This window comes from Notamacropus eugenii, chromosome 4 (genome assembly GCF_028372415.1).
Source record: "Notamacropus eugenii isolate mMacEug1 chromosome 4, mMacEug1.pri_v2, whole genome shotgun sequence".
Lineage (NCBI taxonomy): Eukaryota > Metazoa > Chordata > Mammalia > Diprotodontia > Macropodidae > Notamacropus > Notamacropus eugenii.
The window spans coordinates 192170843-192186692 of NC_092875.1; the positions used below are offsets into that span (position 1 = coordinate 192170843).

At 39.2% G+C, this 15850-nt stretch overlaps 1 long non-coding RNA gene across 1 annotated transcript; it reads left to right on the forward strand.

Annotated features, from left to right (window-relative positions):
- Positions 1-236: 236 nt before the first annotated feature.
- On the forward strand, positions 237-13664 carry LOC140500891 (uncharacterized). Its single transcript, XR_011965936.1, has 5 exons — positions 237-326; positions 1936-2182; positions 8710-8897; positions 12454-12601; positions 13385-13664. It is a non-coding gene; the product is annotated as an uncharacterized lncRNA (long non-coding RNA).
- Positions 13665-15850: the final 2186 nt, after the last annotated feature.

Genomic DNA, 15850 nt, shown 5'->3' on the forward strand with positions numbered 1-15850 from the left:
TCTGTCTCTGTGTCTGTCTCTCTTTCTTTTCCTCCCTCGGTGTGCCTTGCTGCTTTAGCTAGGATGAGTTGCCTGCCCAGTGCATGGTTCTTGGTTGGCAGGTGATAAGCATGGGTGGCCCCGTCTTTACACAATTTGCTTTCTCAGATTATTATTCTGAGGTCTTGATTCTAAGCAGCGTTGGTAGTCTGGGGTGGAGCAGGGCACAGAAGGTATTTGTTGGTAGCAACTGGACTGCAGTTGTTGCTGGTGGTGACAAGGAAAGGGAGCCTCTTCCACCCAGTGATTTCTCCTCATAATCACGGCTACAGAAACTGGGAGAAAAAGTAGGTCTGGTGGTTTGGGGGGAACTAATGAAACATAATAGGAATGCTGTAGCAAGCCATTAGGGAAGCTTTGTGTGGAATCAATGCCTATGTATTGGTTACTTTTAAAGGCAAGAACTATTCAGGCATCTCACATTATATTATCCTTGGGATATATTGCTTTTCACTGAATAGCAGAGACCCTCAGAGTACTTTTGTCACAAAACTAGTTGATGGGAGAACCAGAGTTATAACCTGTCTTCAAACCATTAGTCTGGAATGTAATTCTATTATACCATTCTAGTCTATTCCCCTTTTTAAAAGTTTTATTTCCACATAATTAATTTCTATTGTATGAGTGTTGGCTTATCTTATTCTTAAAGAGATAATAAATATAAGCAGATTTATTTTTAATATTTTTTAGATTATAAACTTGACAAACACCACCAATTGAGCATTTCCATATACTAAGAATAAAAAAAGATTTTACATAAAATGGAGTCTCTTTTACGTTCACCTTCTTTTTTTTAGTGTAACATACATCAAACACATTAGTTCCAAAGCTGTCCTATTTGTCAACGGATATTTAATAAGCATTTATTATGTGTGAGGCACAAAGATTTAGCAGGGACCCAAATATCAGGAACTTAAAATTTACTGAGGAGAGGGAAGGAGAGGGCAAAGTACATGGAACACCTAGGACTCATCCATGGGATGCCGGAAAGCTACCCCAGGACTTGAATCCAATTCCTCTCTAAGTCACAGCTCAAGAACTCCCATCGATTTGTTTACATTTACTTATCAGCTAGAGGACATACTTAGTTCAAAGCAAGGGCATTTAATGAAATAGCACAGTAATTTAAAAAATAAAAGACAAAGCCTTAAGTTTAAGACTGATGCCTTAAACATTAAACTCATTTTCCCATTCTTCATCACAGACAGTGAGAAGTTGCATACACATGTGAGGAACGTGTGAGTCCAGAGCACACATCAGCTGCAGAGTGGCCGATGTCTTCTTCAAATGTCACTGGGCTGCTCTCTAGTGGACTTGCTCTTCTCTGATGGGCTTGTTCTTGTACCCACTGCCCCTCATTGACCTTCCATCCTTCAGGTTCATCATGTCCTACTGCATGTCAGCAGGCATGGCTGTCTACTGCAGCTCTCCAGTTATCCTTCATTGTTGGTGTAGCAGGGTAGCTACAATTCTTTTCGGTCTCCCACTGGGCCTTTGCTATATTCTTTACTTGATGTACTATCTTCAAGTACATCTGCTATACTGTCTATGATCCACTAGTAGTGTAGAGGTTAATATGTCTCTATCTAGCAGGGGATAGCTCTTTCAGCAATCTCCTTCAGGCAATGCTTATTAAGTTTTTCTCCTCTGTCAGGATATTCACTGAAGGTGGCAGATACATAAAGTAAGAACAGGATTAACCTTTGAACTCATCTTTTTTCTACTATCTTCTCTGAGTCAGGGTCAGGAATTCGTTCTAGTTCCTAATTCTTATCAAGCAGAAACTTGGCTGGAGCAAGCAATACCAGGACTCTCTTCCTCAAATGGAAAAGAAACTGAGCAAATTTATGGTGAGGAAACTTTTAACTGTCCTCCCATCATGCTCTTCTTTTGTAGGCAAATTAGAAGTTCTGGGCTGGTTGAAGAAGACTGAAAAAGACTGTTGACCTTCATTCTACTCCCTCCAAAATTAATCACAGCTTGACTTCTCTCTGTTTTTACTATATGAAGAGGACATTGGCCAAGGTATAGGAGAGACTTGAAGAAGAAATCATTTTCCCCTCAGGAAAGGGGATCAGGGAAGATTTCATAGAAACGACAGCATATGACTTCAGCCTTGAATGAAAGGACTTATATTGGGGAGGTAAGAGTAGAAATAAGTCTCTTCTCCCCCATATAAATTAATTAATTACTATGGTAAAAATTTCATTTTTATGAAATATCACAGCTGATGTCAAGCAAATGCCCTAGTCCCATAGCGCTAAAACTGCTACATTTAAGCTTCCCTTTGAATTTGAGATACTTTGGCTTTCTCTTAAAGAGAAATTCCCTTTAGGAATTCACCTTCCCAATTTCAGTCAACAGATTTTTATGAGGAATTTTGTAATGATGATATTCAAATTTTTCCCTTTGAAATGGCTCATATTGATCCCCAACAAATATTCAAGGTATGTAAATGTTCGGACAAATGTAATTCAAAATCCAGTTGTGTGTGTGTGTGTGTGTGTGTGTGTGTGTATGTGTGTTTGAGACAGAGACAGATAGAAAGACAGACAGAGAGACAGAGACAGAGACAGAGACAGAGACATCTGTCTCTGAGACAGAGAGAAGGAAGGAGGGAGAGGGGGAGGGGGACAGAGAGAACTGACATGAGGAAAAGAATGCAGCTTCAAAGCTTACTACAAAAGTCAAACTGATGGGAGCTTGGAATTGTACCTTAGTCTTTTCTGCTCAGTCCCAATTATTCCTACATCAGAGGAATAGAATAAAAAATAATCGTTTTTTAGGGAAAAAAATCAAGGAACTATAGAAAACATTTAAATATGAAAAACGAGGGCTTGATTTGGTCTTTAATATATAGCTCACTCAGAGGAAGGATTTTCTTCTTGTCTTTTAAATTGAAAAAGCAAAGTACAAATTAATTAAATTGGATTGGGATAACATCAACAGGAAACACAAAAACCACATTCAGTGCCTTGGAAATGTCATCCTTTGGCTTTAGAAACTGTAAACTAGGGATGCCTTCCATTTGGCAAGGATAGAGCTCAAAATCTCTCTCTCTGCAAATATACAGAGACATCTCAAAGTTGAAAGGATGCAATGATTCTATTCCCTGGGGTAGAGACTCTTGGGGCTTGGTTCTGTGATTCACTCCTCCAGGGGAGCAACAAAGAACCATAGCTCTCTTTCCAAAAGCTTCTGTGCCTCCTCTGCAAATTGGATGACACGAGATCTCAGCAGCTGGCCAAAAATCCCACCCCCAAACTTTCTGACTCCAAGATAGAAGGTTAGATATGTGAGGTCATCTGCATTGAAACACGCATCCTCACCACCAAGGTATCTAGCTGTTCAGGTTAGGAGTAACTGTATGGCTCATCAACATGATCCTATTGTTATATAGCTATACCTGTCCAGAAAAGTTATAGAAAACTCATTGCTTAGATGGCTTTTTTTTAGAAACACAAATGAATGCTCTTCAGCTTTCATAAGTGTTGTGAAAGTTATTTGCTGTACCATCAATTCAAGAAAGTTATCAAACACCTACTATGTGCCAAGCATTATCCTAGATACTAGAAATAAAAAAAATAAAATGACAAAAACCAATTATCCCTTCCTCTCAAAATGGGTTTATAGGGAAGGAAACTTAAGGTGCTTACTTATTTCTGAGTAGAAAAATGTTTTCATATATGTATGTATGTATGTATATGTATACATATATACACACATACACATATGTGTATACATATATATGTGTATATACATACACATTGGACAATATATATGTACATACATACACACACATATATGTTTATAGTCAGCAAGGTGGAGCAGTTGATATAATGCTGGGCTTGAAGTCAGGAAGACCTGAGTTCAAGTTCAGCCTCAGACCCCAGCTGTGTGACCCTGGGCAAGTCACTTAACCCTGTTTGCTTCAGTTTTCTCATTTGCAACATGATCTGGAGAAGGAAATGACAGACCTGAATCTTTGCCAAGAAAACTTCAAATGTGGTCATGGAGAGTCTAACATGACTAAAAATGACTAAGCAATGACTCTCTCTCTTTCTCTCTGGAGGGGGAGTGCACACATTTGTATATAAACTTTTATTATAGAACTAGACACACTATATGCTCAGATACAGTATACACATATGTTTCTAGATGCATACATGTGTATACCCATATGTATATACATGAATATAAATGTCTATGTATATATGTGTGAGTTTCTGTCTATTTATCCTATGTGTGAATTTCTATCTACATGAGAAGAGGGAGGCAATTGGACCTGTGACTTTACTGGTTATGGGAAATCCTTAGTAAAGAAAATCCTTCTACCAGTATGGATTGGCATGATCTCTGCAACTTAGAGTTTTAGCAATTTCTTAACCTTGGAGTCCACGAATTTTAAAAATACATATACTTTGATATCCACATTTTAAGATAATTGATTACCTTTTCAATATAATTGCTTTTCCTTTTCCTATATATTTTACTTTATAGATTTAAAAATATCCTGAAGACAGGGTCATAAGTTGTGCCACACTACACTAAAAAATTGTTGAGGATTCAATCCAATTTAATAAACATATATCAAATTCCTACTCCGTGTCAGGCACTCTGCTAAGTAAATGTTATATAAAAAGGCAAAAGACAGTCCTTGCCCTCAAGGAGATTACAATCCAATGTTGGGGAGACAACATGAAAGCTATATATAGGAGAAATAGGAAATAATTAAAAGAGGGAAAGCACTAGAATTAAGGGCAGCTGTGGAAGGCTTCCTGTAGAAGGTGGGATTTTAGTTGGGACTTCATGTAAACCAGGGAGGTTAGTAGTTGGAGCAGAGGATGGGGAGCATTCCAGGGCTGAGGGAAATGTCCCTTTAAGTGGCTAAAACACTTAGGTTTCAAGAGATACTCAGGGTTAAGCAGTTAGCATGTGTCAGAAACAGGATTGAATCCAGGTCTTTCTAGCTCCAAAGGCAACTCTATCTCCTAAGAGCTACACTGCCTTCCAGATACATACATGGATGCATATTGTATGGATGCATGCATGAACACTTTTATGTATTTACATATTTGTGTGGGTAACAAGTAAACAATTCATAGAAGTTTAAAAAGCCTTAATTCTCTCCCAAGCACATTGTTAAATTGAGGTCTTTTTTGTTTGCTGAGATATCAAGGACACTGCAGGTTCCTTTAGACTGACCTCTTCCTAGTTCCCAAACCTCATCATAAAAAAAAGAAAGATATAAAAATTGCAAGGAAATAGAAATTCTTAAAATACATCAGGGGGTTAGCTACTTAAAGGAATCCTGTGGTTCAGTCCTTTCATAGTTCAAGAATCGATGATTTTCCTCCACTGAGGTACAGATCTGTATACCTATGAGCTTCTAAGGTCTGGTCTTTGAGATGTCATAAGTCCAGACAGCAGGTGCTCCAGGTGGGTGGTATCTACTGAACCTTGTCCTCTGATGGCGTAGACTTCAAGAGACTGGAGGAATCTAAGGAAGATTCTAGTGGAGGTGCATCATTGTATAGTGTGAATAGTCTCCCACTGTTCTAAAATTTTTATAAGTTCAAATTTTCATCAATTCTACTTGCTTAAAGCAGAAACTTCTGTGTATAATTGCAGTGCTATTTGTATTTCGGTCTTTGTGTGTGTGTGTGTGTGTGTGTGTGTGTGTGTGTGTGTGTGTGTGTGTAATACCCCTAAGTACCCTCTTGGTAAAGAAACTAGATATTTTTATATAAAAGATGAAAATGCCTACATAGCATGAAACAGGCTTTTACACCTGATATGAGAAAGAAAAAAAAGTATACGGAAAGTCTCTGCATATTCTTGTAGGGAAAAAATGAAGTTCAGAGAGGTATTTACTTCCTTACAGAGTTGATAAAAAAGGAAAACACTAGAAATAGGAGAGGAGAGGAAATAAAGAACTTTCGTTCTGCTTTTTTTCTCTTCCATTCCTGCTCACCTTTTTTTTTGTATCTTCTGTCCCAATTGTCACAGTATCTAAATTCTTTCACTGCTCTGTATACCAAGGGGCTTTTTGCTAAAAAAATGAAAGGTCAATTCAGAAAAATACAAGAAATAAATCAGCAATGGCAAATATCTTATGAATAAAAAAAATCAAAACCCATCCTAAATGCCCAGAAGAACTCAAATCACTAAAGTCAGGAACTACAGAGAAGTCACATTTTAACTGGTTAGATCATGGACATGGATGTACAAGTCACTTTTCTCCCTTGAACCTACACAGAGCTCTCTTTTCTGATCTCCACGCTTAGAAGGTATTGCCTCCTCCTTTCACTTGTTGGTATTCCTAGTGTCTTTCAAGGTTAGACTCATATGTCATCTTTTTTATAAGGCCTTTTCTGAGTTGTACCCCCAGTAATAAGTTAATTTTTCTAAAAATTGCTTTGCATTTCTTTATATTTTTTTTTGTATTTTCTTATCAGTGGGTACCTTGGGTCTGCCCAGTAGATTGTAACTTTTTTGGAAAATGGAGCCTGTTTTGTTTTTCATGTTATTCCTAGTCTTAGGAATTACCACAATGCTTTGGTGATGACTTAAAGCTAATCCTCCAAGACTGACTTGTACTAGCAATCTGGGTCCCAAGACCACAGCTACTGCTTCTCCTCCTCAGGGCTCTAGGTGGAGTGATGGTGGTGGTGGTGGTGGTGATGGTAATAGTTTTATAGTACTAGGGCTCTTTAGACTTCACTGCTGTGCTTTCCCCCTGAGATTATCAGTTGATACGGAATTAGTCAGTCATCTTGCAAATGATTTCTTCTGGTTTTCTATGTAATCAACCTAAAGGGTAGTTAAGATCTATTTGTAGAAAATGCCATAGATAGAGATGATAATGTCCCCTCATCTAAAAAGGGCTGAGCATGTTTTGAAAGAGTTCTATGAGCTGGAAACATTTCTATGAAGAGTTTCACTATAGCCTGCCCAGTGAAACCATACACCATGCTGGAATTCCATCCTGTTCAACTTGGCAATACTTCTTTCCTCAAGTAATGAGTTCAATTCATATTTTCATTTCATTTCGTTCTCAGATACAAATCAATGTAGTCTCTGTCACAGGCAGGATTTCACCAACTGTTTGAGTGCTCACAGTGGGAGGGAATTTCAGAAGGAAACAACACATGCCAGATTTCTGTTCTGAAAGGGGAACTCAGTGGCACCTAAGGGTTCATGCAAAAGCCAGAGTCAGTTCATCTTGGTACTGCTGAGTTGGGTAGTAGAAGGATGCTAAGGCTCCTACCCCAAGACAAAGCAGTCTCTTGAGACCCCACTGTATTTCTTGGCAATGAGTATGATTCGGCCCAAGGTAGCTAATAGAGGAGCTAGCTTGGAGCAAAAGGAACTCAGTTCAAATCCTGCCTCCAACATGTACTAACTGTGAGACTGATCTCTGCACCTCAGCTCCCCAAGATCATACATTCCTAATGTGTTGCTCACCTGAATGGTTCCAGGAGTTTCAGCATCTATGTTCAAGAACATAAGTGCTTATACTTAGGGATATACTTATACTTAGGGATGTACTTAGTTGGGTAGGAACCACTAAATTAGCTGTGTGAACTTGGGCACATCATTTAACTTTTATGGACTCTAGTTTCCCCATCTGTCAAATGAGGAAGTTAGGCTAAGATCCCAATTTCCTCTGTTTGATGTTCAGTTGTTTTCATTCAGGTCTGACTCTTCATGTCCCTATTTCATTTGAGGTTGTCTTGGCAAAGATACTGGTGTGGTTTGCCATTTCCTTCTCCAACAGGAAAGCTCTATACAAAGGATCTGGTGATTCTTCTGACATTCATTGTTGGGGGAGGGAGTGGTGGGCATGTACTTATTTCAGGTGAGGATTAGTTTACAGGACACATGCTTTGAATCCAGTGCCACAGTCCCCACACATATCAAGTAACTTAAATCTGGATCAATGGCCATCTTAAAATGCTTATTATTATAACTATTATAGCAACTGAGACAGTAACAATAGTACCCAGTGTGTGGAAGGTTGTCTTTCTGCCCATGGGGATTCTGTCCTGATTTGCATTGCCTTTTAGTGGCTTCCTGCAGGCAAACACCTGGAGACGCTGCCCTGAAGGTACTGCTGTACTCCAGAACTGTGGCATCACATTAAGTCTTCATTAAGAGCCACAGACTCTCTTTAGCCTTTCTCCTCTCAGCAAAGTTCTCAGACTTCAAAGCTAGCATCCTAGGTTGAGGGGCAGGTGAGAGGGAGGCTGTTTCGGAGAGTGGGGGAAGTATAAGCAAACACCAAGGTATATAGAAATATATCAGAAAGGGGGTATTTTTGTTTGCTTTTAAGAACAAGAATATAACATTTCCTTTTGGTCCTAGAGTCACTTCCTTTCATTAATAAAAAGAAGGAAAGAAGAAAAAAAAATGATCAACTTAGTATCTCACATACTTTTCAAGGACTGAGTCTTTCTAATCAAGGGGTAAAACCAAGCTAACCTGAGCATCCTATCCAGGAGAGTAGGGTTTGGAAGTTTTAGAATTGAAAAGGTCCTGGATTAACCTCTCACATTATTATTATAATTATTAACCTCTATGCACACTGCCTGGTTTCTGGGGGGAAAGAAGAATCATGTATTTACTCCTGCTACCAGTGCAGATACAGACCTATCTATACCTTAATAGGCAGTATCCTAAGTGGTCATTGCAGAGTAATGGATCATCTGGTAGCAAACTCCTTAATGGATCACCTGGTACCAACTCCTTAATGGTGAACATAAGGACAGCTCCATGGTGCAGTGGAGTAACGCTGGATCTGTTGTCAGGAAGACCTGATTCAAATCTTGCCTCAGACACCAGCTATGTGACCCTGGGTAAGTCACCCTCTGTCTTCCTCAGTTTCCTTATCTATAAAGTGAAGATAATAATAACACCTACCTCCCAGGCTTGTGGTCAAGATAAAATGAGACAGTATTTGTAAAGTGTTTCACAAACCTTAAAGTACTGTATCATCGGAGTGGCAGTATTATTATTTGCAAACACAGCTGTTCCTTTGATGACAGATGTAGCCTGTTACCCTTTCCAGCTTGGTAGGGCCTGACTGGACTTGCACTCCACTGATATAATCTTCAGAAGTTCAAATATCAGAGAATAACAACAGTAGCCAATGAAATAACTTGAGCTACCTTCAAATAATTCTATAAATACCACAAAGCAGAAAAATATTTTCTTTTTGACATATGTGAGATGTTTGTTAACTACCAAATCATTACTAATTTACCTCCACAAAATCTCTTTTATTTTTCCCCTGATTTCTATTCACGTGATTACTACCTCAATTCAGGACAGCTAGGTGGTGCAGTGGATAGAGCACCAGTGCAGGAATCAAGAGGACCTAAGTTCAAATCCAGCCTCAGACACTTGACACTCACTAGCTGTGTGACCTTGGGCAAGTCACTTAATCCCAACTGCCTCATCCTGGGTCATCTCCAGTCATCCTGATGAATATCTGGTCACTGGATTCAGATGGCTCTGGAGGAGAAGTGAGGCTGGTGACCTGCACAGCCCTCCCTCACTCAAAACAAAGTCAAGTGCAAGTCATGTCATCATTTCTCTGATGGCATGGTCTTCTTCAGCAATGAAGGACGAACACACAAACACCTCAATTCAAACACTTTTTCACTTCTTGCCTAGATTCTTACAATGATCTTCCAAGAGATCTTTTTGACTTCATTCTTTCCTTTTTCCCAAATATATGTTAAATTACTTTTCCTAAAGTAAAGATCTTACAACCTCACTCTGATACCTCCAGTGGCTCCCTGTTGCCTCTGGGATGATACACACTATTCCTTCTGGCATTTAAAACATTCTATAACCTAGCTCCATCCCGTTTTCCCTGATTTATTTCTCCTACTTGTCTTCATGCGCTCTTTATTTCAGATATTGTAGAGCACCGGGGAAGGGATGAAATATAAAAATATAACACACCTAGCTTCCAGGCAATAGGGTAATCATTGTGTGTATGTGTACATACAGGGACATATGTGTGTATGTGTGGTACATACATACTTACATACATACATATTCCTACCCTCACCCTCATTGCCTAGAGGTCAGGTGTGTTATAGTTTTATCTCATATTTTATACATATATACACACAAATATGTGTATACACACATATAACATGTTATATACGTTATATACAATGCATATATTGTGAATTCAAATATATGATATATATACAGTCTCATATGCTCCCTATAACATAATACACATTTTTACATGCGTATGTTGTTATCTGTTCATGCACTACCTGCATATGTACATATGCCTGCCTACATATTAGATCATTCATCTACTTATAACATACCAGAGTGTGTAGAGGGAGAAGAGATTGCAGTGTTGCTGCAGCTGAGGAAGGAACATTATATTTGGATTCAGTGAACCTGTGAATCCTGCCTCTGTCCCATCATGTGTAATCTTGGGCAAGTTCACTATCGCATTTCCCCATCTCTATGCCTCAGTTCTCCCATCTGTAAAATGAGGCAATTAAACTAGATGGACAAAGATCCCTTCCAGATCTCCTTTGATTATAAGGGCAATATTTGTGCATCTGTGTGTGTTCATCCTTTGTTGCCAAAGGAGACCATGCCATCAGAGAAATAATGACATGACTTGCACTTGACTTTGTTTTGGGTGAGGGAGGGCTGTGCAGGTCACCACTCCCTTCTCCTCCAGAATCATCTGAATCCAGTGACCAGATATTCATCAAGATGACTGGAGATGACCCAGGATGAGGCAATTGGGGTTAAGTGACTTGCCCAGGGTCACACAGCTAGTGAGTGTCAAGTATCTGAGGTGAGATTTGAACTCAGGTCTTCCTGACTCCTGCACTGGTGCTCTATCCACTGCTCCACCTAGCTGCCCCTAATTTGTGCATCTGCAATAAGTAAGAATCAAATGTGCAATATTATTTTTAAGGCGTGATTTTTACAGTAGTGTCCTACATTTTCTTAAGGGTGCTTACGAAGAACAAATTACCAGCATAATGGTTGATAGCAGTACATTGGCTCTGCTCCAACCATCACGAGCAGATTCCATTCTGCAGAGGCAAATTCTTCATTTTTAAAAGAATTTTAGGCAGTTTCATTTTTAGGTTGTTATGTCTCATCTGCATCTGGAGTATAGAGTCCATTTAAACATGCTGAGCTTTACCAGAAGCTTTGAGCTGGTGTGATACCAGGATACCTTTCTCATTAACCATGGCTGTTCTTTCATTTGTCTAAGCGCTAAACCAACTGCTTGCTCCCACAATCTAGTTCTCACCTACAGACATGCCTTTGGGCATGAAGAAGTATGTGTACCTAGCCTTGTCTTCCTCCCAGCAATTGAACACAACTGTCCCTTTTCCCATCCAGATTTGTGGAAAACTGTGGATTTAGAGAGCTACAGGAAGAACAAATTTAAAATTCGCCATATGAAGAGAAACTGCACTAATTGCAAAGTTTCCCACTGTAACCAATGGAAAACAGGGCCTTGCAGTTTCCCAAGATATGAAGTCAGCAATTTCAAGAAACAAGATGGGAAGAGAAGGGAGAGATAGAGAAGGCTGAGCAAGGTTGTGGGAGGAAGGGAATGGGGAGGGGGGAATAAAAAACTATGCCAAGTTGTCAGTTGAAAAGGAGGGCGACACTCTTACAGAGCTAGAGGAGGTCAATAAATCACCACCCTTATCTTGCAAACAGAGCCTGTGACTTCAAAAATTAGCTCATTTATTCTGCACAATTAAATTTATTGAAGTGTGACAGAAAAGTTTAGCAGGCAGCAGAGCAGAAAGGCAGCAACAGCCCAGGCGAGCATCTGAGTGAATGACACAATTAGTTGATTTTCATTTTATTTATCAATATAATTATTGAATTGTATTTATCCTATTTCACAGATTTCTACAATTATTACTGCCCAAACCTCTGGGGAAAGAATTAGTTCAAATTTTTAGTCTAAGTTAATGTGATTATGGAGCATCTAAGAAAAGGGAAGTTCTTTAAAGTGCTACGTAATCTTGTATTCAATGTCACCCCAGCATCAGGGTCTGAAATCCAGTCTCTTTTCATCAGAATGGAGTAAATTGAATATGAATTGTGAATGTGATGAATTCCCCAGGTGGGGATGGAAAACTGGTGCTGGCCAGTTACCTTAATGTGCTAGGGATTTGTCTTGCCTTTTAAAATTAGAGATCAAAAAAAAAAATCAATAGGTTTTTGTAAATTATTTAAAAAGTGAAGCCCTCTCCAGAAACGTTTCCTGACATCATTTAGACCTGGTGGGGTAAGGAATGAAAGATGGTCGTTGGGTTTGATTTTGCTACTTAAAAAAATCATTTCCTATTTAACCTTTGGCTTTGTACCACATTTCCTTGCAAATGTAATAAGAAACGAAGTAGAGAAAAAGAGGAAAAGAAGGAAAGAAGGATGACATGGAGATGCAAGAACATTTTTCTTGGTACCTCTTTTACCCCAAATGGAGCAACAACTGGTGAATACAACTGCCTGCTTCAGACTTATCCCAAGGAATGGAGAGGTCTGTGGGAATGGAAGGGATTGATTCTTATAAATGCTAGCAAATGGTCCAGGCAACTGGAAACTCATTTATTCCCCCAGCCTCCCTTTTTAAAAAGAGGTCATTGGTAATCTTTTGTTTTAATTATTATTTTGGAGGTAATGGGGGTTAAGTGACTTGCCCAAGGTCGCACAATCAGTAAGTGTCTGTGGTCAGATTTGAACTCAGATCTGGTCCTCTATCCACTGGGACACCTAGATACTTTTTTTTTTTCATACTTGAGAAATTCCATAGTCCCTGCATATATGCATCCTTGTGTCTTTGCTTGAGACGTCCTCTGCCCCTATTTACCTTGTGCACAACCTGAAAGTTTTCCAGGTCCACCTGTGGCTGGCCTTTCTCATGAAGCCTTCCTTCCCTGAGCTTCAGAGCCCGAAGTGGTCTCTTCCTCACTAAAATCCTTAAAGTATTTTGTGGCTCTCTCAAGCATTTTTTACACACCACATTGTATACTTTTAATTTATGCTATGCTCCCTCCCCATGGTAAGCTCCCTGAGAACAGAATCAGTCTTTTTCTGGATGTCCCAACATAGATTGTTTGTTTGCAATATGTGCTCAGTAAATATCTTTTAAATAAACAAAAGATTTTACCATACAAAGTAGCCAAGTATGAAAAAGACAGTGGAGAATGGTATCTCTACTCCAACTGCTGGAAGAGAAGGCAGGGGTCTTGGGTTGCAGCCTAAGCTCTACCACTAACTCATTTTCTGATTTTGGTTATATCACGTAATCTTCTTCTCGCAGAACGTCCATTGAAGGAGGGTACCCAGGCCAGCCTTCTCTTCGTTTCCCACCCAACAGCATTCCTCTGGAGTACATCATGCCCAGCTACACTCCAATTCTCTTTCAGCTTTCATTTATTTATGGATTTCCTCATGAGATTATAAGTTATTTGAAGGAAGGACTCTTTTTTGCCTTTCTTTGTATGCCCAGAACTCAGCACAGTGCCTAGCACAATAGTAATTACTTAATAAACAAAACCAAATAAATAATAAATAATGTTTATTCACTGATTATTAACTGACTGACTTGTTGGCTTTCATTTCCTTGTCTATAAAATGAGGTGGGTGGACTCAATGATCTCCATTTTTAAAATTCTATTAAAAATTCATAGGTCCTTGACTTTAAATGAGGAAACCCTGAAACAGAGTCAGAAAGCTGCTCAAGGTGACTTGAAGGGATCACTGTAGAGTTTTCTACAATGTGATCATTCATGTGATTTATTTTGCAATTAAAAGATAGAACTGAAAATATTTGTTCTTTTGTATGTGAAGAGGAGGTTACTGATCAATGGTATCAGGTTATCTTCTAAGCTTCTAAGTCATGATTTCATAAATATGTCCTTTATCCTTTGTTAAATACAAAGACTCCCTATTTTAACACCCCCCCCACCACCACACTCATATACCCCTTGCAATGCAGAAACTGCATATGTACTATCTTTTGCCTGTGCTTTATGCTACTGATTTGTAGGATGTGTGTCTGAATTCTTCCCCCATTTATCATGATGAGTTTACAATGGTCCAGTCCCACTCTTTCCTTTGTACCTCTCATGACTAATAGGTGGCTGACCAGCCTTAAAGTCAGAATTGGAAAATGACAGAATCCCATAGCTGGGAGAGATCTCAGAGGCCATTCAGTTTAACCCATTACTGAACACTACCCTACAAAGTGTCCTGCAGGGAATCATTCATCAGCCTCCATTTAACATGTGCCCTGTGGCCACTGAACATAGGGATGCTGTATGGCCAATGGAACCAAGTTGGTGACAATTAGTACTGGGATCTACCAACTACATTATTTCTTCATGGCTTAGGAAAAAATCCTGGGTCCTTACACAGAGGTCTCAGGGGTGACTGGAGACTGTTATTCCTTTCCTTTGTTGGTCAATCAAGAAACATTTATTAAACACCTACTATATGCAAAAACTGAGGACATAAAGAAAGGGAAAAGACAGCCCCTTGCTCTCAAGGAGCTCATAGTCTAATTGGGGAAGGAGTGTGCAAACAATTATGTACAAACAAGTTATAGACAGGATAAGATGGAGATAATCAACAGAGGGAAGACATTGGAATTCAGAGGGACTGGTAAAGGTTTAGAAGCTGAGATTTTAGCTGGAAGAAAGGCAGGGAAGCCAGGAAGCAGGGATGAGGAGAGAGAGCATTCCAGGTATGGGGGACAGCCAGTGGAAAAGTCTGCAGATGGAAGAAATAGTATCTTGTTCAGGGAACAGAAAGGAAGCCAGTATTACTGGACTCCTGGGTACTGGGTGGCAGTGGATCACAGAGTACTGGAGGGGTGAGATAGGATGGAGGTGTACAAAGCATGGGGGATAGGAGATGGAAGAGGGGCAGGATCTGAAGGATTTTGGAGGCCAAATTATGACCCAATCCTTTTGCCTTCCTTCCCTTAACTGTAAAAGGGCTTTTTGACCTTTCAGGGCAAAGGAAGGAATATGATTTAAAAACCTGCATCTAATCTTTACTCAGTGATTCTGAGCCTCCGTGTTCTCACCTATAAAATTTCACAGAGTTATTGTAAGGATCAATTAAGATCATGCATGTAGCTCTGCAAACTTTAAAGTGCTATACAATATACAAATATATAAAATACATTTCCCAAGTGAAACTGACAGCTTAAAAAACCATTTCCATTCAAACCAAAAGAGCTTAGATTGTCATGAGCCATGTAACTTCTGAATTGATTCTCCCAGAACCTTCAATTTCATCAGAACCTCTCATTTCATTGTCTCACAAAGGGGGTCATAGAGTTTATTCTGGCTTATACATGTGTATAACACAGGTACAAAACTTTCATTCTGTAAATCAGAAAATGGGCTGAGTGGACTTTAACAGCAATGCTTCCCAGTTTCTGGAAATCCAGTATATACTCCTGTGGCAGATACCAAGGACACAATATTTATTGCCTTTCTCTTTCAACAAAAGTTATCTATAGCTATATGTAGCTATACATATCTATCTATCTATCTATCTATCTATCTATCTATCTATCTATCTATCTATCTATCTATCTATCTATCATCTATCTGTCTGTCTGTCTGTCTCCCTGTCTATCTACATATACATACACACATAAAGTTATATGAACAGCTAAGGGGCACAGAGGATAAAGTACAAGACTTGGAGTTAGGAAGACCTGAATTCAAATCCAGTTTCAGACATGTACTACCTGTGGGACCCTGACCAAGTC